The sequence below is a fragment of the Eulemur rufifrons genome, chromosome 8, assembly GCF_041146395.1.
Source record: "Eulemur rufifrons isolate Redbay chromosome 8, OSU_ERuf_1, whole genome shotgun sequence".
Taxonomy (NCBI): Eukaryota; Metazoa; Chordata; class Mammalia; order Primates; family Lemuridae; genus Eulemur; species Eulemur rufifrons.
Window position 1 is genome coordinate 75,247,952 of NC_090990.1, and position 23,312 is coordinate 75,271,263.

At 41.2% G+C, this 23,312-nt stretch overlaps 1 protein-coding gene across 3 annotated transcripts in view; it reads left to right on the top strand.

Moving 5' to 3' along the window:
- Positions 1-23,312, top strand: part of TLCD4 (TLC domain containing 4) — a 103,540-nt gene that overhangs the window by 39,040 nt on the left and 41,188 nt on the right. Inside the window, exon 1 of one of the 3 annotated variants that reach the window (XM_069478253.1) lies at positions 8,220-8,488. The exons of 1 other annotated variant lie outside the window; for it this stretch is intronic. The gene's annotated coding sequence lies outside the window, so the exon portion shown is untranslated. Of the gene's footprint in view, positions 1-8,219; positions 8,489-8,532; positions 8,947-23,312 lie in introns of those variants that run through there. One more of the 3 variants, XM_069478255.1, reaches the window with a different exon arrangement.

The window sequence follows — 23,312 nt, forward strand, 5'->3', positions numbered from 1 at the left end:
GAAAGTAATAATCTGAATTGTAGAATAAATATCTATTTATGGGATGAGGTTGGTTTTAATTTGCATATATCTTATGAATGAAGGCCGTTTATAATGTTGAAGGGTCATTTATATTTCTTTTTAAATTTATTTATTTATTTTTTAAATACAGAGTCTTACTATGTTGCCCAAGCTGGTCTTGAACTCCTGGCCTCAAGCGATCCTCTTGTCTAGGCCTCTCAAAGTGCTGAGATTACAGGCATAAGTCACCTCGCCTGGCCCATTTATATTTCTTTTCCTATGATGTCTCTTAATGTCCTCTATTTTTCTTGAATGGCTGGTCTTTTTCTTTTTGGGTTCTAAGGAGGTTATCTGTGATTTGAATAGCATGATATATTTTTTTCAGTTTGTAATTTGTATTTCAACTTTGCTTATCTTATGTTATTATTGTTATTTTTTTCCAGGTAGTAGTTTTTGGTTTTTAATTAGTTAGATTTATTAATCTTTTATGGCTTCTAGATTTTGAGACACAGTTAGAAAGACCCTCTCATTCTTTCTTAACCATTCCAAGGTAAGAAAGGAATTCATCAATATTTTCTTGTAATGCATTTGTGTATTCATAGTTTACATTTAAATCTTTGGCTCATTTGGAATTTATCCTAGTGTATGGTATGATATATAGATTTAGCTTTATTTTTTCCAGATATTATCTATTTATTGAAATGTCCATCGTAATCCCGATTTGAGATGCTGCTTATTTGGATCTGTTTCTGGACTTTCTATTCAATTCCTTTAGTCTGCCTATTCCTATGGAAATCCCAAAGTATTTAATTATTGAGATTCAGTAGTATTTTTTAATATTTAGAAGGTTATTCTTTCCTCACTAATCTTTTTAGAAAGAGTTTTTCTGGTTATTCTTGCTTATATATTTTTCCATATGGAATTTAGAATCATCTTGTCCTATTCCAGAAAATCACCTCTTGGTATTTTCATTGAGATTGTAATAAATGTAAAAAAATTAGAATTTTGGGAGAATGGTCATACAATGGCTTTTTCTGTCGAAGAACATGGTTTGATTTTTCCAATGTTCTTGTCTACTTTTGGATCCTACAGGTGTGTTTTAAAGTTTTCCTCATATATTTGTAAGTTTTGCATATTCCTTGTTAAATGTATTCGTAGGAACTTTTGGTTGCAATTATAAGTGGAGTCTTTTCTTTCTTTTATTTTGTAAGGTACTATTTTGTGTGTGCGTATGTGCACATATTATATATGTGTGTGCACATATATATAAACACACAATTTTGGTAAATTGATTTTATATCCTCCTCCCATACTTAATTTTCTATGTTTATATAAATTTTTTCAGTCAATTTTCTTGGCTATACATAAATGTATATTTCAGTTGCTTTCCAGGTATTAATATATTATCACATCATCTGCAAATAATAATTTTACACTCTTTTTTCCAATAGTTGTAATTTTACTTTCTCTCTTTCCTCTAGTTCCCTTGACTGAAGCTTCCAGCATGACTTTAGTAGTAGAAGGGGCATCTCTTTGTCCTCCTCTTGACCTGAGCAAGAATCCTTCAGTGTTTCCCTATTAAATTGGAAGCTGGCTTTGAATTTTAAAATTAATTTCTAATCAGGTATTACTGCTTTGTTTTATCTGAAAAACTGAAAATTTGGTCCAACCATAAGATCTCTAAATGTCCAATAGTAAGGGATTAGTTAAATATATTATGGTACATTCATTGAATAGAACAGAAGAGTTAACAAAATAATATGTACTATTTTAATCTTTTTTGTTGTTAAAAACTCTGAAGTGTATGCGAGTATACATGGAAAAGCATCTGGAAGGATATCCAACAAACTGATCTAAAAGTTATATAAACTGGTGATTGGTAACATTAATTTCAAATAATTTATAAAATTGTTAAAATATCCATCATAACATTTTGTCACAATTAAAAAGTAAGTTAGAATTTTAAGAAAAATAGAAAAAAGAAATAGTTCTTTCCCTTCCTGTGTTCTAGCTCCCTTTCTGTTTATTGTTTAATTTTTTCATCATATAAAAATAAGACAATCCTGTTTAAACATCATGGAATGACCACAGGTGTTTATCACTTATTCTTTCAAAATGGCACTAAAATGGTAGTATAGAAAAGTGTTTGTGAGATATGGGCCACAAGGAAAAAGAGAACAGGAGAAAAGTCTACAGCAGATGAAAGATTTCAATAAGTTTTGGAAGCCGGAAGTTGAAGAGAGTAGTGATAATTGACATGGCAAAGTGGAAGAGGGGCTAACCTAGGTGCTTGCAGGAGATAGCACTTTGAGGTACAGTGTATTGTGGAAGGCAGGGGTGGGGTATAAGGCTGACAAAGAGGATTGCCCCAAAGTTGTTCACTAAGCTCTGGGACTCCTAGGTCCCCTCCTCACCTCATACAGCCAGCCTGCACTCATGCATTCCACCCTAATGGTACCAGCCAGGCAAACCCTCTATGAGGCCAGAAGTTTCTTCTTTGGAGAATGGAGTTTATCCCTTGAGAGTTCCATAATAAAAGAGCTAGCCAGATAATGGGAAAGAACCCTTGGAAATGAAAAATATGTTTGAAATAAAAACGTTAGTAGAAACTTAGAAAATAAAGTTTAGGAATTCTCCTAGTCCAGGATTTCTCAATTTTGGCCCAATTGACATTTGGGCTAGAAATTCTTTGTTGCAGAAGGCTGCTCCATGCATATAAGATAGTTAGCAGCATCCCTGGCTTCTGTTCACTAGATGCTAGAGCACCCCACTCTTCCTTGTGGTGACAAAAATATTTCCAGACATTGCCACATATCTCCTGGGGCAGGGGAATCAACCTTCTCCCTCAGCCCCCTACTTTGAGAAACTCTTGTTTCAGACAACAGAAAAGAAAGATGCAGAGATGATCCATAGGATAAAAGAACAATACATTTAGATATTAATATAGATGTTGCAATATCCTATTAACAAGAGTTCACAAAGAGAATAGAGAAAGCAAAGGGAAGAAATTAGCGAAGAAATTAGCAAAGAAATAAAAAAAAAATTGCAGGTAAAATGGAAAGGACTTCTTGGTGTTCAACACTATCAATGAAAAAAAAGAAACACCTCCATTCTAAGGTGCATCATTATGAAATTTCAGACTACTAGGGAAAATGGCAAGATTCTAGAAAGAAAAGCAATCCAGATAAAGAAGAGTGGGAACTAGAAAGTCATTAGACATTTCAATGGCAACACTGGAAACAATCCTTAAAAATGCTTAGGGAAAATGATTTCCAATCTTTCTAAATTATCAGTCAGTAATTAGAAGAGAATAAAGAAATTTTCAGACATGCAAGTACTCTAAAAATTTACCACTGATGTTCCTCCTCTGAGTAAGCTACTGGAGTGTGTGCTTCAGCAAAATAAGAGGGTAAACTGAAAATCATGTGTCTGGGCATTGGAAGATATTATTAATGGGCATTTGATAGAGATGTTGAAGTATCTGGATAAAATTCAAGTAAGATACTTTTTCTTCTCCTTCCTTCTTTCCTTCCTTCCTTCCTTTTTTTGAGATAGGATCTTACTCTGTTGCTCTGGCTAGAGTACAGTGTTGTCATCATAGCTCACTGCAACCTCAAACTCCTAGGCTTAAGTGATCCTGCGGCCTCAGCTTCCTGAGTAGCTGGGACTATAGGAAAGTGCCACCACGCCTGGCTAATTTTTCTACTTTTTGTAGGGATGGGGGTCTCACTCTTGCTCATGCTGGTCTTAAACTCTTGACCCCAGCCGATCCTCCTGTGTTGGCCTTCCAAAGTGCTAGGATTATAGGCCATTTTTTAAAAAGTGAAAAAGTGAGGCAATTATTAACTCTAGGAAGAACAGGATTTTTAACATGTTATCATGGCATGTTACTTGATTCAGCAATGTGCTCACTATATTTAGTGTCAGGATGGTGTAACCTTCGTTATTGATTGGGGTGAACGTGGTGATGTGGATACACTGGAAGGAGGGGAAAGGGCAAAGTGTTTGTGGTGGTGGTGTGTAAAGGAGCTCAATCCTCAGATACCATGACAAGATATTAATGAATAATGTCTAACCCTGAAAATCAAGAAACGTTGGTATAAGGATATCATTTAGGAAGTGAAGAACACAGAGTAGGGTTGTGTAGAATCAGGGGTGAAGACAGGTGGGGAGAAGCAGGGCAGGGGACTTGGCACTCATGAATGTTTTCTGTTGTAAGCCTTTTAGAACCATGTGAATTTTCACTTATATGTATTATTTTCATTAAAAATAGAAATACAGATAATACACATACATTACAGGAAAAATATCACATATAATAAGCAAAAAGAAAATAAAGATGGCCAGAATCTTATCCACCCAGAGATAACCACTGTTAGTAGATTTCTGAAATGGTTTCTTTCTGAAAAAGACTGAAAAATAGATGAAAGTTTTTTTTTGTATTTTTGTTTGTTTGTTTTTGTTTTTATAGGGCTTGAAACAACAATAGTTTATTATTTCTCACCATCCAGTGGGTTGCCTGGGTGGTCCTTCTGCTCCAGCTTGGGTCACTCTGTTGGCTGCGTTCAGCTGGTGGCTGGGCTGGAGCACACAAGATGGCCTTTCTTACATGTCTTAGCCTTGAGAGTGACTGGCAGCTGGGCCGCTTTAGTTCCCCTCCAGGGTGGCATATGTCTTCTCTCTCCACATGGCCCCTCTCTCCAGCAGGAAAGCACGGACTTCCTCATAGCACGGCAGTTGAGTTCCAAGAGAGAGAAGTGGACGCTACCCGTCCTCTTAACAGCTAGATCCTAAACTCACATAAGTCAAAGCAAATCACAAGGCCAGCTCAGATTCAAAGGGAGGGGAAATAATCTCCACTTCCTGATGAGAGGAATGGCCTGTGACTAGCAGGATGGGTGGAAATATTGGCTGCCCTCTTTCTTTTTTTTTTTTTTTTAATTTCAAAACATTAAAGCGGTACAAATGTTTTTGTTAGATGGATAGCTTTTTTAATGTTTGAGTCAGGGCTGTAAGTGTGCCCATCACCCGAATAGTGTTCATTGTACCTGTTAGGTAGGTTTTTGCCCCTCCCTTCCTCCCTTCTCCTCGCTCTCCTTTCCAATGACTTTTACTTCCCTCTGTGCACATGTATGCCCCTCTATTAGTTCCAGTTTATTAGAGAGTACATGTGGTGTTCATTCTTCCATTCTTGAGATATTTCACTTAAGGATAATGGTCTCTAGTTCCATCCAAATTGCTGCAAAAGACATCAATTCATCCCTTTTTATGGCTGAATAATACTTTATGGTATACATATACCACATTTTGTTAATTCACTCATAAATTGATAGGCACTTGGGTTGATCCCATATCTTTGTAAGATGAAGGTACTTTTAAATACTTCTAAAACCTTACAAAAATTCTTTTTATTTTTTATTATTTATTATTATTTTTGTGGGGGTTAGGGCTAGGGCTAGGGTTCACAAAAAGTTCTTGATACACCAAGACTACCAATACAGGAAAAAGTAGTGCCTGTGTTTGTTCATTTTTGACTAAATCAATCTTTCTCATCAAAATGTTTGATGTCATTTAGGTTCTGCCTTCACTAACAGTACAGAGTGGAGAATTGAGGCAGTTTTCAGACCAAGACATTTTTGCTTTACTTATCTTGTTATTTCAGAAAGAAGCAGCTTTTGGTCTCAGGTTTCCAAGCAATTGGCTCTATTTAGAAGTTTAAGAATTTGGGGAAACAAATTCATCAGGAAAATTTGCTTCATTTAAAAGAATTTTTGTATTTTTTCTCTTGAGCTGTTTCAGTGAACAAAAAATGTAAAAAGTGCAATTCAACTTTGCTACATCACATTTAAAATGCAGAAAACCTTTGTATACTAAATACAGAATTTTGAGGACATATCCTTAGAAAGGGAATATTGGTAAAACAAAGTTAAGAATAACTAAAGATTTGAATGTGAATAAGGAAATGGATATTTTTAAAGAAATTAAGCTGTATTAAAAATTTCAGGAAAAATATACAGTCAGTACATTCTTCTGCTCCAAAGTCATTGAGTTTTGATTAGTTTAAAAGTTTCAACATTCAACTAAAATTTACTAAATTACTTTCATATCTTAGACCTTGTCCTTGATGCATTCACTTTCATGTCCTGTATAATTTCAAAACAATCTTTCAGATTTGGTGATGCATTTGTAGAGGCCTAACATGAAGGAATATAGTGGGACATAGAGTATAGTGGATTTCTGTGGCTTTACTTGGCTTTGGTTACTGTTGTTGGTGTTAGAGAATTAAGCATATCAAAGATAACAATGGCACATTTATCAGGAAAAAACAGAGTCACTATCAGCCACCAGAGACAAACATGGGAGAGTGTCTGTAGGAGGTAGTCTTGATACACAGTCTTGAGATGACACTGTGAAATCTGTACTTTCCATATACAACACTCCTGCCCATAGAGAATTATGAAATAAATATTTGGCAAACCAAAGATGTCATGTACTGTGCATACATTGTGAATCAACTGTGATGGGATGGTCTTTGGTCAAAGAGCACTAGTGTCCTGGTATGTCCTGAGAGTCTCAGGGAGAAAAGGAGGAACATGCACTTGGGGGCCTGCAGGATCTTCCTCCATGCTTGACTGCAGGACAGGTTTCTGTCTCTGGAGGGTGGTATAGGTTTTGCATTTTCCAAGTCAATCTGAGGTCCTTTTGCCATGACTCAGGTGGTCAAAAGTAACTATGAATTATTATTCCCATATTTTTCTATTTTTTATTTTTTTAAAGACAGGGTCTTGCTCTGTCACCCAGGCTGGAGTGCAGTGGAGCAATCACAGCTCACTGCAGCCTCTAACTCCTAGGCTCAAGCTATCCTCCCGCCTCAGCCTCCCAAGTAGTTGGGACTACAGGTGTGTGCCACCATGCTGGGCTAATTTTGTTTTTTATAGAGATGGGAGGGTCTTGCTATGTCATCCAAGCTGGTCTCAAACTCCTGGCCTCAAGCAATCCTCCCACCTTGGCCTCCCAAAGTCCTGGGATTATAGGCATGAGCCACCATGCCAGGCCTATTACTCCCATTTTATAGATGAAGAAATTGAGTCTCAGTGAGGTTCGGTTAGGTAAAGCCACACAGTCTCTAATAAACAGACTGACAGAATCCAGGTTCTGATTTCAATTCTATTGTTTTCCCATTGAAAATGAATATAGATAGGGTGTGTGAGGTTTTGTGTGAATGTATGTGTGTGTATTTTCAGGTTTAAATTTGTAGCAGATATGTGTGTGTGTGTACATGTACATATTAGATCAAATATGCTAGCTCTATTGATAGTGATTTCTTACAAATAACTGTCCTATGTTATTAATGGTGGTGTTTACAAATTATGTATTTAAAACTTACCTCTTTCCATAAAAAGGACTTGTTTTTGCTTTTTGCGAATTACAATAGCCTAAATATAGCTCTTTATTATTTTGTTTTATTCCAAACAGTATCTGGTTGATCCAGAACACCTGGAAGTTTTTGAGGTTATGTATAACAGGTCAGAAGAACTACTTAATGGCAACTTGGGATTCTCAGCCCGTACCAACAATTCAAATCCTACTTCCACAAATCCTACTTTCACACCCGGATAGCACAGGGGTTCCGGGTGTAGGTGGAGTGCTCGTGCACTCTCAGAGGGAGTTTTTCATGAATTCCGGAGGCAGCAGCTAGGAGAGAACACGCCGCTTCCACACACGCCCCCTACCCAGTTTGGTATGCACCTGCAGCCCCAAGGAGAACCGGGCGGGACACGGCTCTGGCCATGTCAGACGTGGCAGGAAAAACCAGCAGTTGCCTTTTCATCTCTTTTCTGATGACCAAACCACGCAGTTCCTTTACGCAGTATTTGGGCATTTAAGGCAGAATGTAAATGTATAATCGAAAAAGATTTCTGGTTACGTGGCTAGCTCAGGTACTGACCGCAGCCGGGAAGGGCTAACACCGTTCCCCCACTTGCGAGTTTGGTTACTTGTTCTGGAAAGCCCGGGAACCGCACGCTCTGCCGTAGGAGAGGTGTGATCTTCCAGGATCCCACCGCAGCCCACTTCGGGTGTTCACGTTTTTGAACCCTTTCCTAGCCCCAAGTTCCAGCACCCGAAGGTCGGCCTCACTGCCGGCCTTGGGGCCCCGCCCACTTTGGCTCGGGGTCGGAGCCGCAGAGAGCCGGAGCCGGAGCCCGAGCGGCCGCGGCCCCTTTAAGGAGCCGCTCTGCGGTAACCGGAGCCCGCAGTCCGGGCGGGCGCGGCGGCCGCGGCGGCAGCTCTAGCCTCCGCGACTGCACCTCCAAGCGGCCCAGAGCCCGCGGCTTCCCTGGCTCCCGTGAGCATCTCGCCGGGCGGCTCTGGCAGGCGCCAGCCCTCGGGCCAGGCCAAATAACCAGGCGCTTGTAACTACCCACCGCCCTCTCCTGGCCCGGCGCAGCCGCCGCCCGCGCGCGAGTCGCCCCGGGACCCGGCACAGGTGACGCCGTTTGGAGTGGGGCTCAGGGGGGAGGCCGGGCTCGCTTCGCCCCGCGGCTTCCCCGCGCAGCCGAACGCAGTCCGCGGGCAGGGGTGCCGCGACTTCCCGCCCCTGGCCTAGCGCGGCCGAGGGCTCCTGCGCCTGGAGGCTGGGTGGGCGTCCGGCTTGCTGGAGGCGGCTCGGGGCGGGCTCCAGCAGGTGTGTGCGGCGGGCGCAGCATCTTCCCAGCCCGGCGGGCCCCGGCGCCGCTCCGGGAGCAGATGGTGTCCCGGGGCCCGCGGCCCCTACGCCACCCGGGCGCCCCGCGTCCCACTCGCGTTTCCTGGCTGCGCGATTCGGGCTGCCCTGTCTGCCTGGCGGCCCCTCCCGGGTCTCAGCTCTAAGGGGGTGGGTGCAAACCTTTGGACTCCCAGGGAAAGCTTTCTTGTTAGAGACCGACAATCAGGCGCATCAAGTGGGTAAGTCCCGTTCCTCACCCCCGCCCCCCGTCGCCTCCTTCTAAAACAAGTAGCTTCTATTTACCCTTGCAGTTCTCAAGTGGGTCCCATTTTTAGCCAACGAGTGCTGAAAAGTCTAGTGGGAAAGGGACCATGCGCAAAGTCAGAAGGATAAATTGGTTTCTGTTTCCAGCTCTACCATTATAACCTCTGGCAAGTTTATTAAACTAAGTGCCTTGGTTTACCCAGCCATGAAATGGGCTTCGTATTGACAGCATTTTCCTACCGCCTAGAGATGACAGGAAAACCTCTGTGAAAGCACTTTGAGTTGTGTTAGTTCATTTAAGAGTCACTGTTGCTGGTCTGTATTTTCTTAATTGTACACGTGTGAGTGTGGTGCACGTTTTTCTATGAAATCATGAAATTTACCTTAAAGAGTGATCTTTGACAATTTCAAATTAATCCAGATATCAGTTTGAGGACAAGATGGAAGAGTTTGTGTGGATGTTAGGAACTGATATGTGAAGCAGGAAAACTCATTTTAGTAAAATCTTTATGCAGTCATAAATGGAGCTGAAAAAAAAGCCCATGGATTGTGGTGTTTTTAAGTGAGATACTGCTGTGTAAGCACATGGTATAGATTGGAATGCAGCTTCATCTTCGTGTAGCCAATTAAGGTAATAAGTTGGAGAATCCAAGTTTTCTCTTAAGTTAGCTATATATGAGGTAGAGAATTTTTACCCTTGTTTATCTTTTCCTTAAAAGATAAGGATTGTATGGGTGAAACTAAATTAAGAAAGTGTACTCCTGTCATGTTAGAAAATTTGAAAGAATGGCTTGAGTAACCATAGATTTTAGTTAATTTGCCACACCCCCTCCTGTGCCATCTGATGGTCCAGAGAATAATTTATTTTGAGCATACTTCCTTTTTTCCTACCCCTGCAACTCCTTTTGTCACATTACCTCTGTACAGAATTCAAATCTTTACTGTGTGATCTTGCAGGAGTTTTACCTATCTAAGCTGAACACCTCCAATGCAGCTACTCAGTCCATCATCATTATTACTATTTACACTATTAGATTTCCATTTCTATGCCTTCACTCTAATCCTCTTTACCCACGTGGAAAGAATTAATGGGCCTTTGCTACTAAAGGTGTATACTTATAGGTGACTAGGAATGGCAGTGGTCAAGGAGCAGAAACTTTATTAGGAACTCCAGAGAAGCTGGGTCTTTGCTGGGGTCTTCTGACAAGATCCTGGAGGGTCTATGAACGAGTTGGCCTATCTTTTCTTTCATTTTCTGAAATCTCCATTGGATAATTTGCTTACTAAGGGAAGGCTTGGGAGCAGGGAGTTACCAGAAATCTAACTCAGTGCGAGACTGATTAAGAGCATTCCTGCAAAGGAGTGGGGAGAAGGAAGAAGTGCCTTGACAGGTGATGGAAAGCCCTCCCTATAACCAGATAACTAGCAGGCAGTAAAGAAGCCCTCGATTCCCCACTGGGAAATGGGAAAGGGACTGGGTTGCAAAAAGGGAGTGTCATACCTTCTAGGCAAATTCTGGAATGCACCTGAGGTTTAATGGGCCCTTCTCCCTCTTTCCCTTTGAGAATGTTTCTGGCTCCTCAGAGTGGAGTGCACCTGTTGTACAGTTTTCGGACCTGTTCTCGCTCCTTCCTTGGTGCTCTAAAGGAGGCCTGGCATTTTGTTTCTCCCTCAGAGATGGCCTTACATGTATTAGAGGAAGCCAGGAAATTTAATTTGTAAGAAACCCTTCAGGCTTCAGTGCCTCTCCTCACCCTTCTTTCCAAATTAATACCCTGTATCCTACAGATTAAGGATTCAGTTAGGCATCTACATCTCTTGGAAGGTTAAAAAGTGGGATACTGAGTTTGAGAAGAGTAAACTGAACAGTCTACGCTGAGATACAGAAAACTGTAGTTTTTCTGTTGAGGAAGATAATGAATTAATTGTCTGGATGAGAATAGTGGGCACTTGGACAAGGGAGGGCAGGACTGGGGGTGAATTGTGCTGGACAGCTTGTGTCCTTGTCCTTGAGAGAGCAAAGGATACCACCAAGCACCTTGCTGTGCTTTCCCTCCTTCCATTTGCCTTGTGAGAGGAAGAAGATAGCAGTATGGAGGTGGAATCACCATCTGTTCTCAAGGATGGGAAGCAGACTTAACTCAATATTAGGGATAGGCTATATTCACCTGGCATTGATATCAGGCACTGGATTACTGTATTACTCCAAAGAATGTATTACATCAGGAAAGTGAGGCTCATTTTGTATAAAATTCTAAGGTATTTCAAGAGTGACTTTGGTGGTATTTTTTCCTGTTGGAGATGAAAGGTAGCACACAAAGAAATGGAGTCCTGCTGCTCTGAAGCTTGTTATTCCTGGTGAGACAGTTCGATGTGCTGCAAGCAGATCCCAGACCTGCAGGAATAGCAAAAGGTGCTTTTTTACGCAGAACATTGGTCTGTTCGAGGAGAAGGCAATCTTTTGGATATATGAGAAGGAGCTTGTGAATCAATGTAAAAGGCCAAGGTTTTCAAAAATGGCTCATGAAGAAGACAGCTGAAAGTCTGTTCAGAGCTTGGGCCAGCGTGGAGGACAGGAGTCCTGAACAGTGGGACCAATATTGTGGTGGGAGTTTGAGTCGATGGACAAGGCTTGTCCAAAGCAGTATTTCAAACATTTTGAACTACGACAGTACAACATGCATTTTTACGTTGAGACCCAGGACATAAGTAAGTACATGTGTACTGAAACAAGTTTCTATTTCTGTTTCTATTCTGTGTTCTTAAAAATGTGTAACCTATTAATGGATCACAGTCCACCATTTGGAAACCATTTGTCTAATGTATGGAAAAACAGGTTGCAGTGAAGCAGGCTGGGCCAGGGGTTTGGAGATGCTGGAGGAGGTGAGGGGTCATAGAAGGGACTGAGAGCTATCTGGACCCCTGTCAGTGGGGATAGAAGGGAGTGGGGGAACTCATCTGGTGTCTGACCCATGCAGGACTCACATAGATGAAAGGCAGCTGGATGGGGCAGATGCAAAAAGGGGACTTCCCACCTGTTCTTTTCACTTAAAAGCAAAACAATTGTTTTTAAGCAAAGAGGAAGTATGGAAGGAGTGAACTTGGATTTGAAAGCAGATTTCTTTAGAGCAGATTTTTCTCTATAGGTTAAATGAGAAGACAAATGGATTCAGAACAAATTGGCTGTTGGATTTAGGTCATGTCCACTTTCATGGGCTCCTGGATAGGGAGTAAGGGGCTCATAGTGCAGAGTGGGTGAGTAGGAGGCTCACACCTCCCCTTCCAGCTTTGCGAAGTTAGAGCAGAAGTGGATGGAATGTCTTGTTTTGAAACTCCATTTGCTGATCAAACTTGTTAGGAAGTTGGCTGCTTGTCTCACAGAGTTTGAAAAGTATTCTCACTGCATTTTATAAAAGGGTTAGACTATCAAGACTTCCTTAAAAATCTATTTCAAGATCTACCATCAAACTCCAGTCATCATTCATAGTCTTTGGGATCACCAAAAAAGCTTCTTGGAGAAATAGATAAGGCAGTAACTAGCAATTTTGAGCTAATTCCTGGATCTGCTCTGGAGTTAATCAAGGACAGAGTCTATCTGCAGACTTTTGATTTTCTTTTCATAACAATTAACATCTGGCTCCAACACGTAACACTCCCACCAGCAAATAAAACAAAGCCTGGAGAAAAAGTACACAGGTATCAGCGTTCACCCCAGTGTGTTGCTTAGTTACTGCTTGCTTTTATCATTGACATTCTGACCTAGTTGGATCCTTCCTTTGACCCATCCTTGCCTTATCTGATTTTCTTTCTAGAGGATGGGAGGACAGGAGGGAAGGCCTGATCACCTGGAGCAAGGGCAGCATGTTTGGCAACTCTTCATATCTCTTAAGGCATGGTTAAGAACCAAACCCTTAAGGGCATTTTGAGGATTTGAAGCAAGTCCCAAAAGTTTTCTTTAGTGTTTTTTTTTTAATTATGAAGGTGAAAATAGCTCATTATAAAAAAAAAATTACAATCAAAACTCAATAGAATGAAATGAAAGTTCACTTCTCCCCTTCTAACTCTCACCTCCCTGGTTTTACCTCCACAACCAGCTACCAGTTTTGGGAGTGTATAGCCCTCCAGACTTTTTCTCTACAAATGCCAAATTTATCATTTTTTTAGCCTGCTTCCGTATCACCTTATTCATGTAAATGTCTATATAACTTGATAATATAGCTGTGTCAATATATTTAACCATTTCTCTATTGATGGACCTTACGGTTGCTTCTAATGATGCTTCAATAAACACCCTTGTTAATACTGTACATCTTTCTTTCCACACTTGTGTGAATTTGTTTTGAGGGTAAAAGATCAATTTATTTTATAATTCAAGAAACATAGTGTTATCAAAATTTATATATTCTGCTATTTAATTCTCCAGATATTCCTTCCACAGTGAAAGCACAGGATGGAACCTCTGGGGGCTTCAAAGTGGGGTAGTGTGCAGCCCTTGCTTGCTAGAGCTCACTCTCTAGTAGGGGGATTAGGCATGCACATTGATTAAAATATTTTCAGTTTTATTTATACCCCACCTTGTTCCAAAAAGGATTTGGGAAGGTTTACAAAGATGCATACAATATGATAAGATAAAGTAAATTTAGGATAAAAAGAGAAAGAAGATGGAAGTATGAGTGAGGCTTGTTAGTATACTTTGAAGTCCTGCTCTCTTCTTGGCTAGAAGTTCTGGCTATAAGCTTTCCAGCAGCCAAACAGAAGAGGCAAACAATCCATAACAAGCTTCAGGGTATCCGGAGGAGAAACCAAATCAGAGAATCCCACCTATTCCTCATTCCAGAAGGTGAGAAAAAATTTTCCTTTGGGTTCTGATTAAGAAAACACTGCTTTTGAAATGGCCAGCATTCTCAACGATGTTCCCAGTATTGTACAGTAAAACCTAGTGACTTTGCTTTATGATGACATCTCATATCATGTTGCTCAGTACTAGCCTGGGGTATCATGCCTTGGCAATGCCCAGCGAAAGGTTAGCAGGATGAGGTGTAGGTTCATGGGTTTAGTCCAGAAATGGCTTTAAGAGGACCTAAAGGAACACATGACCAATGAAAACAGCAATGTGATGTTGTTCTTGGACATTTTTCTACAAGGTAGCATGGAATATACTATAACATATATAATTTTAGTGGAATTTCTGTGAGTACTCACAGAATAATAGGCTTGTAACTTATGAAGCCAGAAATGAGGATATTTTAGATGGCATTAACTTACTAGAATGATAGCAATGGCTGAGCAAAATATTTCCCCCACTCCCCCCCCCCAAAAAAAACAAAAAAAACAACAAAACTCTGTACTTGGTCCATGCAAGAAGGATGGTACTTATTCAACCCCTTAAGTCTGAAAGGGTCAGTGCCACTGTGCTAAGTGATCTTGAGAGCGTCTTGAGGCTTAAAATTGTTAATCGATTGTTCAACATGAGAGTGTTATCAGGGCTTAGAGATCAGTAAGTTGGGGCAGCCTCACCCTATTTTATAAACCTGGGAAAAGTTCACCTCTCATCAGTCACCTGGATCTGAGCTTCCTTGACCACAAGGAAGTTCTTGCCTTGGGAACATTGCCCCCAAACGGTCCTTCATTGCCAAGCCTGTGGGCCAAGCTTAGGTTCTTTTATGTGACTTACTATGCCTGAATTTAAACATGAGATTGAGGCCACCTGAAGTTTGTGATGTGTTGAAGGCACATCTGGTTTGTTTTGCATATGACCTCGCTAGCCTGTGGAGTGGTTCAAGGAAACGTGTAACTATATTTAGATTTTTTGACTACCTGACAGTATAGAACCAGATATTGAATCAGGTAGATAAGTACCATGTTTACTGGGAAATAGTGTGGTTGGAACCAGTTTTAGGTGATGGCAATCTTACGGGAAGAGGTCAGAAGAGAAACCACTGTCAGAGTACCTTGAATAGAATTTTAAGTGGACCTTAGATAACAAGAAATAAAAGCCACCTAAAGAATTTAGAAACTCGGCCGGGCGCGGTGGCTCACGCCTGTAATCCTAGCACTCTGGGAGGCCGAGGCGGGTGGATTGCTCAAGGTCAGGAGTTCGAGACCAGCCTGAGCGAGACCCCGTCTCTACTAAAAATAGAAAGACATTATATGGACACCTAAAAATCTATATAGAAAAAATTAGCCGGGCATAGTGGCGCATGCCTGTAGTCCCAGCTACTCGGGAGGCTGAGGCAGTAGGATCGCTTAAGCCGAGGAGTCTGAGGTTGCTGTGAGCTAAGCTGAGGCCACGGCACTCACTCTAGCCTGGGCAACAAAGTGAGACTCTGTCTCAACAAAAAAAAAAAAAAAAAAAAAAAAAAAAAGAATTTAGAAACTCCTTGGCTGTTGGCAAAATTTTAGCCTTTAATTCTCCAATTAGATGGTCTGTGTAAACCAGCTACAGGGCCCTTAGGCCAATGATTAAAAGGAGGGGGAAACAATCACATTTTTTCAGATACAGAATATGATATTCCTCTATGATTAGTGCCATTGGAGAAATAGGTGTGACATTTCTTGGTTAAGAAAGGACCAGTAGTATCAAGAGCTATTCTTTATTGAGTGATATTTTGATCTATTGCCAAATAGCAAACCACCCCCAAACCCTAGCCTAGTGGCTTAAAACAATGATGTTTTCCCCCCTGAGATTCTGTGGGTTAGCTGGGCAGTTACTGTGTTGGTTGCAGGTTCACACAAGTGGTTGCATTCAGTGGGAGGGTCATCTGGGCTGGGAGATCCCAGATGGCTGGCCAGCGTGGTTGGTAGTTGGTATTGAGTGTTGACTGTTAGCTGGGCAGCCTCAGTTTTCTCCTTGTGGCCTTTCATCCTCCTGTAGACTAGACAGGTTTCTTTACATGATGGCCTCAGGGCAATGTTCCAAGAGGGTGAAAGGCAGACACTGCAAGGTCTTGTGAAGCTGATGTAGGCTCCAGAACCCTCATAGCCTCTCTTCAGTTGTATTCTATTTGTTAGCAGGTGGTAAGGCCAGCCCAGATTCATGAGGGCAGAGACATAGATTCCACCTCTGGATTGGAGGATCAGAATGACCATGTCACATTCCAGAGGAATTTATGGCCATTTAATGATTTATCACAAGTGGCTACATGTGCCAAGTACTGTGCTAGGTGCATTTAACACCTTATCTCGTTAAACCACATGTCTTGCAATGTAGGCATTGTTATCCCATTTTATGGAACTTGCATGTCAGAGAGGTTACGCTGATCTTGCCCAAGGCCTCTTGATAAGTATTGAGAGTAGGATTCTAGGTCTCTCTCTAGCTGAATGGAATTCAAATTTTTCTTTTCTTTTTTTTTTTTTTTTTTGTTTGTTGTTTTTGTTTTTTAGACATAGGGTCTGGCTCTGTCCCCCAGGCTAGAGTGCAATGGTGCAGTCATAGCTCACTATAACCTCAAACTCCTGGCCTCTAGTGTTCCTCCCACCTCAGGTCCCCAAAGTGCTGGGATTACAGGTGTAAACTACTGTGTTTGGCCTGGAATAATTCTTAGGAACCCAAGAAGTGGGAGACATTTGCTAGATTATTCTTCAGCCCCTCTAACCCATTTAATATTATCTGCTTTCCTGAGGGGTGTAGGCAAAAAAAGAAATCAAAATAGAAGGCAGGAGGCAAAGCCCTACCTGAGCCACTTCCCTGCATCCTAAGGACTTTCTCAGAGGTAATCAGATCTGTGATTTGGAGGTGAGAACTTCCCTGTTTCCTTAGGTTCTGACTTCCTAGGTGGCTTGGCAGATGATCCAATGATCATTTTAAAAAAAGAACAAAATATATTTGAGAAAAACTCAAAATATATTTGAGAATATTTGTCCAGCTTTTCCTTGATTTCACAGTGTTGGCAGAAAGCCAAGAGATGTCCCAAGCCAAGAGGCTCCTTTTGTGCTCCTTCCAGGAAGGGAGGGAAATAAGTACCTCAGAAGCTAGGTAGAAAAGATTGGCTGCAGAACCTCTTTCCTCTTTCCCAAGGGTCACCCCCAGGCAATGTGGAGCCACCTGGTCCCTGCTTCAGCTTCAGGGCTTCTTACTAGCATAGAGTCTTCCCAAGGCTCAAGTCTAGTGTTGTGTTTGAAACATTGATTTCCTTAAAGGTGGGCCCTCAGGAGGAAATTGTATGAGCTTCAGAACCTTTACTTTCTATTTGTGTCAGCTGCTGTATTAATGTGACCTTCTAATTACTGTCCTGTCCTGGTTTAAGGCATTGTGGTTTATCCAAAATCCAATGGCTATAATTGGAACTCATAGGTTTAAAAACAAAGACTTCTTTATAAAAAGTTTTAAGTGGGGTGAGGTGCTAGGAATCAAAATTTAATCACGGAAATCCCACATACCATCTGTACTCAGGCATAAGACCCTAGAAAATGACCTGAATTTCCTAAGGGCAGAATTCTTCAACAGGTTGGGAGTTGAGGCAGAGGAGCTGAAGGAAGAGGTGGAGAGGAGGCCTTTTTCCTTTGATGGACTCTCTGCAGTCACTCTACTTTTTAGGCCTTATAAAAATAAACCCCAAGTAAAGGAATAACTGTAAAATGAAATGAAAATTTTTAAATAGGATAAAAGATAAAAAGTTGACAATAAAATTGATGAGTTACATTAGATTTTATTTATTTAACTTAAAAGCTAGAACATGCAAAAAGTTTAAATATAAACTAGGAAAATAATAAGTTTCATTAAAATACAATTATAAATATTGTACCTATAATGGAAGGGAAGAATTTAATTAAAAATACTGTGCCTATAATTTCCAGGTGTTATGAACACCAGAGAGAGAGAAATAATTTCTTGAAAGGGCAGGAATTCTCAGGGAGGGATTAAGGAGATAGGATAACCCCCCGCCCTTGCTGTGTCACAATTTCTTGGAGGTGACTCTGGGCTGCTTGGAAAAAATCTATATTAATAAATCTGTTTCCCTCCCACTAAACAAACTATAGAAAGGAAGATTACAAAATTTTCTCTGCTGGTAGGAATAAGCAGAATATATACTGAAAGAGTACTGTGGTGCTGGTGGGGTGCTCTGGAATATGAAAATTTGAAAAACACTGAATTAGAGGAATCAGAGAAGGATTCCTAGAAGGCATTTAATATAGGATATAAAAGGACAGATAGAATTATGACAGATAAAGGGAAATCTTAAAGAGATTTTTAGCAGAGATATGAATTAATTGTCAAAACATTTCTCTGAGCTTTGGTAGCAAGCTGGGACCACCCCACAACCATTAAGTATAGATACTTTTTTGCTGTGGGGGATGGATGACCCCTACAGCACCCAGTTTAGGGACTATAGTTTAGCCTCCTTCCTGATCTAATGTCCTGTGATTGTAATTATTATATACAGTTGTAGGGAAAATAAAGGCCAATTAGAAATATAGGAATATTGAACTTTAAATATTTTGTTCCTTGTTGTAATCAAAACAATCTGTAATCCAAAAAGATTATTTCAGGGAGGTGTCAATTGCCAGGATCTGTAGCAGGCAAAATTGAGTAGTTTTGCTTTGAAAGAATTCTTTTATATCCTCTTGGAGGAGTAAGGGTTGAAGGAATAGAAGATAGAGAATAAAAATATAAAGGATACCCTTATTCAAAGTTTGGTATCTTAACTGACAGGGAAGAACCATAGAAAATCTTTTCCATAGTCACGAGCAATTCCTTATTAAATTTTAAGTGATATCATTTATCTTAGGCAGGGAGTATAATTCAATCATATTAATATGAGATTCCTTTGCCTTTTCCAGCTTAGTCTTCATTTTCTTCCCATTTGCTTCAGTTTAAAAAGCAGTACCATGAATATAAGAGAATTTATAGAAATTGGGTTGACTGTTTCATGCGGTTGGCTTCCTGTAGACTTTCACACTAATGCTAGTGGTTCTTGAACTCTCTGCTCAGAAAAGAAAAAGAAGTGGAATGTTTTCTGCATAATTCTTCTAACCTTTTTTCCATGTAGCCCTTAATGCACAATTAAAAAAAAACAAACAAGAAAAAGCAAAATCTGTAACTGTAGTTAGCCGAGAGCTTTATACACATTCACTTAGATGCTTACCAGTTTTTATATGAACAAAAAGTTGAAAATGAGTAGTGTGTTAGTTACTCTTTACTAAAATTTTAATGTCCCTGGTCAATTATTGACATTTTATGAGCATTGAGACAGATCATGGCAAGGAACGCCTATATGAAAATGCAAAGAAAAACCAGGATGGGTGGGGGGCAGGTATGCCTTTTTTTGCTAAAGTTTTTTGTTTGGCTTAGTAAATAGCTCAACTTCTACAGTCATGTGTTTATTTACAAATGACTTACAGTTTGCAGCTAGACTTTTAAATCATAGAGTATTAGGACTACTGATGATGATAAATAACAAATATGTACTTCTGCAGTTGATTAAGAGTATGAAAATATAGTGCAGGTTATACATGAAACTTTTGAATACATATCGTGTTGACAGAAGTTTAAGGTAGATAATTATACTGAGTTCATTTATAATATTGATAGTCTTTTCTTTCAGACATATTTGGAAGTGAGAATCTTTTTGAAGTCAGTATATACTTTCATGCTGTAATACTAGCATTGACAATTTAGAAAATTCTTTTTCTAGTATTCTGATTACACTGATAAAACAAAGGATCTGTGACTGAGATACTAGCATAATGGAAAGCACATGTAAGAATATGAAAGTCTCTTATCATTATTTTATTTAACATTTATTGAGCACATGCTATATGGCAGGCAATGTGTAGGCATGGGGACTCAGTGGTGAGGTGGACGATGGCCATGTTTCCCACCCGCATCGGGCACATGTTCCACTGGGGGAAGGAGACGTTCATTTAAGTCACAGCTGTACAGGAGAGGGACATGGTGCCATGAGGGCAGATAATGGGAGAATTGACCTATTGACAGAGCTCAAGGAAGACTTCCCAAAAAAGTGAGAGTTGACCAGAGAGCTGAAGATGCATGGGAGTAAACTTGGCATTGGGGGAATAGGATGTGCAAAGTCCTTGTGGATTGAGAGAACACAGCATCGTTGAGAAGGAGAAAGGAGGCTGTGTTGGCTGGAGTGCAGCAAGTGAGGGCACATGCCAGTGGAAGCTGAAGAAGGTGGAGTTCTCATAAGAGCATTGGGAAACCAGTGCAGGTTTTAAGTTGGGGGTAGGTGAGGAGGTGACATGATCAGAGACAGCTTTTAGAAAAGATTCCCCTGGATTCCTCCACTCTGTTCTCCACTCCAGGGAGATGAATTTGGAGACAGTCCAGAGAAGCGATGGTAGTTGCTTGAGAAAAAAAGGGATCTTTTTGAAAGTTATTTAAGAAGCAAAATTTGTGGGACGTGGGTTGAAGAGTCAGTGAGATGAGAAATGATGACAGTGTGGACACATTTTTCTAGAACTTTGTCTATAAAGGGGTGGGGAGAGAGAGAGAGAGTGCAAATGTGAAAGTGCAAGTGAGAGAAAGAAAACTAAGTGGGAAGAGGATTGAAGAAGTTGTGGATCTGTTGATTTTTGTTTTTGCTGGGAACTTGAGCCTGTTTAAAAGCCAACAGAAAGCGCCAGTTGAAGAGAGAACAAAGGATAATGGGAAACAGAAGCTTCCCATGGAGCCCAGAAAGGATGGATCCAAAGTGCATAGGTTAGGTTGGCCTTAGATAGGAGGACAGATGGGTTCAGATGCAGGTAGTTTGTATAGTTAGTATTGGGATATTGAGAGTTTTCATATGTTGGCTTCTATTTTTTTGTGAAGTAGGCTGGGGGTTATCTGTTGAGAATGGGGTGGATGGTTGGAGGTTTGAAAAGAATAGGGACAATTTGGAAAATTTATTGTGGAATATGAGAGGATTTGTTGGCCAGGGCAATGTAGTTGGAGTGCAGGGCAGTGTTGAAGGCTGTTTGATCTCTCTCCTCTGTAATTCATGCTCACCAACTTCAATTTTTTCTGGTGTATGACTTTCTCCAACAGTGCTCTGATTGTTCAGGACTCATCTTTGAGTAAATAGTTGGGCATATCCAGGGTTGGGATCTTGCCAGCTCTTGGCAATGGAAAGGGAATGGGAGGATATTACTAAGAGTGTTATGGAAATGATGGGCTTTAGGATCTAAGCTGATTAAAGATGGATGTACAAAAAGGAAAGGGCTAATGGGTTGGGGGAAAGAGGTCAATGGGCTTGTAATACTGAACAAGCTTGAAGGAAAGGAGGCTCTAGTCAGCAAAGGGAATACTTGAAATGTTAATTTGGAGGCAGAAAAATGATAGGTGAGGGATAATAAAGTCCACGGGCAGTTGAGGTGGCATGGAAGAGGTGCTTTGAAGGTAAAAGAACTTCATCCAGAGTTGCCAAGAAGAGGCTGAACCATCTAACAGATAGGAAGTTACTCAGGATGGTGACTGGGCCCAAGGGCATGAGTAAGCCAGGGCCAGCGTCTCTGAGACGTTGAAGAGTGTGTGGGAGGTTAGAATACGATACCACTGAGGAGAGGGAGAGGGTAGTGTAACTGAATGGCAGGACCGTGAAGAACAGGGACGTTTACAGGGGTTGGGGGAATCGGGGAGAAGGCCTCAGGGTACCACGAGGAGTAAAGAGGATACACAGGCCACCTCCTGTCTCCTAGTGTGAGAGGCTCGCAGCCACTACCTGAGAGGGTTGCAGGAGAAGAGGGTTTCTTCAGTGTGCTTGGAGGAGAGGCCAAGGATATAGCAGTTTTCTGGGTGTGGAGCAGCAGTTCCAAGGGACCTAGTGGAAGGGTTTGGGAGGTGGAGGGCATGACAGACTGGGTCAGGTGGCTGGGAAGGAACTTTGGAACACAACAAAGGTACTCAAGTGGCAGAGGATAGATCTCTGCAGCGGCCACTGTCTACATTTTAAGTGTTGACTGATAAAAACTGGGATGAGTTAGGGGCCTAGTGGCTGCAGGATGGTCTTGTTTCCCTTGGCTAGAGTGACAGCAGGGCCAGAGATCACATGCCCTGCACGCTGCAGGGGCTGGATGATGGCAGAAGCAGGAACTGAGTGCATACCATATGCTGAGTCCTCTTCTAAGTGCCCAACAAACGTTATATTGTTTATTCCCCTGACATCCTTGTCAGGTTAGTCATATTGTTATCTCCGTCTTATGGATGAGGAAACTGAGGTTCAATTCAGGCAAGTTTAATAGTTTGTCCAGGGTCCCACAGCTAGCAAGGGGCTGAACTGAAACTCAAACTCAAGACTTCAACTGGGCCTGTGTACTTCCCACCATGTTGTAGCTACTTAACAATTCTTTACCTGGGAGATTTTGGTGTTTTAACATAAATGAGAGAGTGTTGAGAAGTTAATATAGTATTTGATACAGAATTATCTTTCTGGATACCCAAATTAAGTTCAATCTTAGACCCAGAGCCTTACTTTGAGAGTGCTCTGAAAGTTAGACCATCCCTTCTGCAGACCAACCCTCCTCACCATCCTCTCGTGGCTTCCGTGATGGATGCTTGGATACTTCTAAATGGCTAGAAGGTCCTTCTTTAAGTTAAACCGAACTCTTTCCTCCCTATAGTTTTTGCCCACTTGGGCCATTTTGAGTAATGCAGAGTAAGATCCCTCTCTCATTTTTCTGTACCACAGTTTCTTAAATATTAAAAGAATACTCTCAAATCTTAGAAAAGATTTGAGAGCATTCTTTGGATTTGGGTTTGGGGTTAAGTTCAGTTTGGACCAAGTAGAGCCTGCGGGGCCTCTGGGATGCCCATACGGAGCCATCGGGGGTAGCTGACCATCCAGGCCTGGTGTGCTGGGAGGGCTGGAGTCTAGTTGCACACAACAGAAGCAGTGCTGGAGGTGTGGGGCCCAGAGCCAGGCAGAGCCTGTGCAGAGAAGAGGTTCAGGGGGAGGGGGCTGGGGAGGTTGTAAACATTGCCAGAGTGAGGGAATTCATGCCTGATAGCCTTCATTTTCTTGGTGAAATGGGAAGAAACCTCATCTATTATAAGAGATGGAGAACTGGAGACTTGTGAGCAGTAAATATTTGAAATAGTGCGGGAAATAAAAACAGGAGCTTTCTAGGGATGTGAAAAGGAATGCTAAGCATAAGGGGGGCATTCTTCCCAGCTTCCCCCTTCCTTGATGCCCTTAAGGCAAACACACAGACCTCTTTCCCCTCTTTTTAAGGGTTTTTACTGCAAAACACTTCGGCAGTGGTTCTCACTTGAGGGTCATATCAGAATGTGAAGGGGTGGGGTTGTGTGCGTGTGTGGAAATGGCACTGGTGATTTTGACATATTCCCTTAGGAATCCCTGTACTTATCGGGGAATTACAAACAGGGAAATGAGAGTAATGG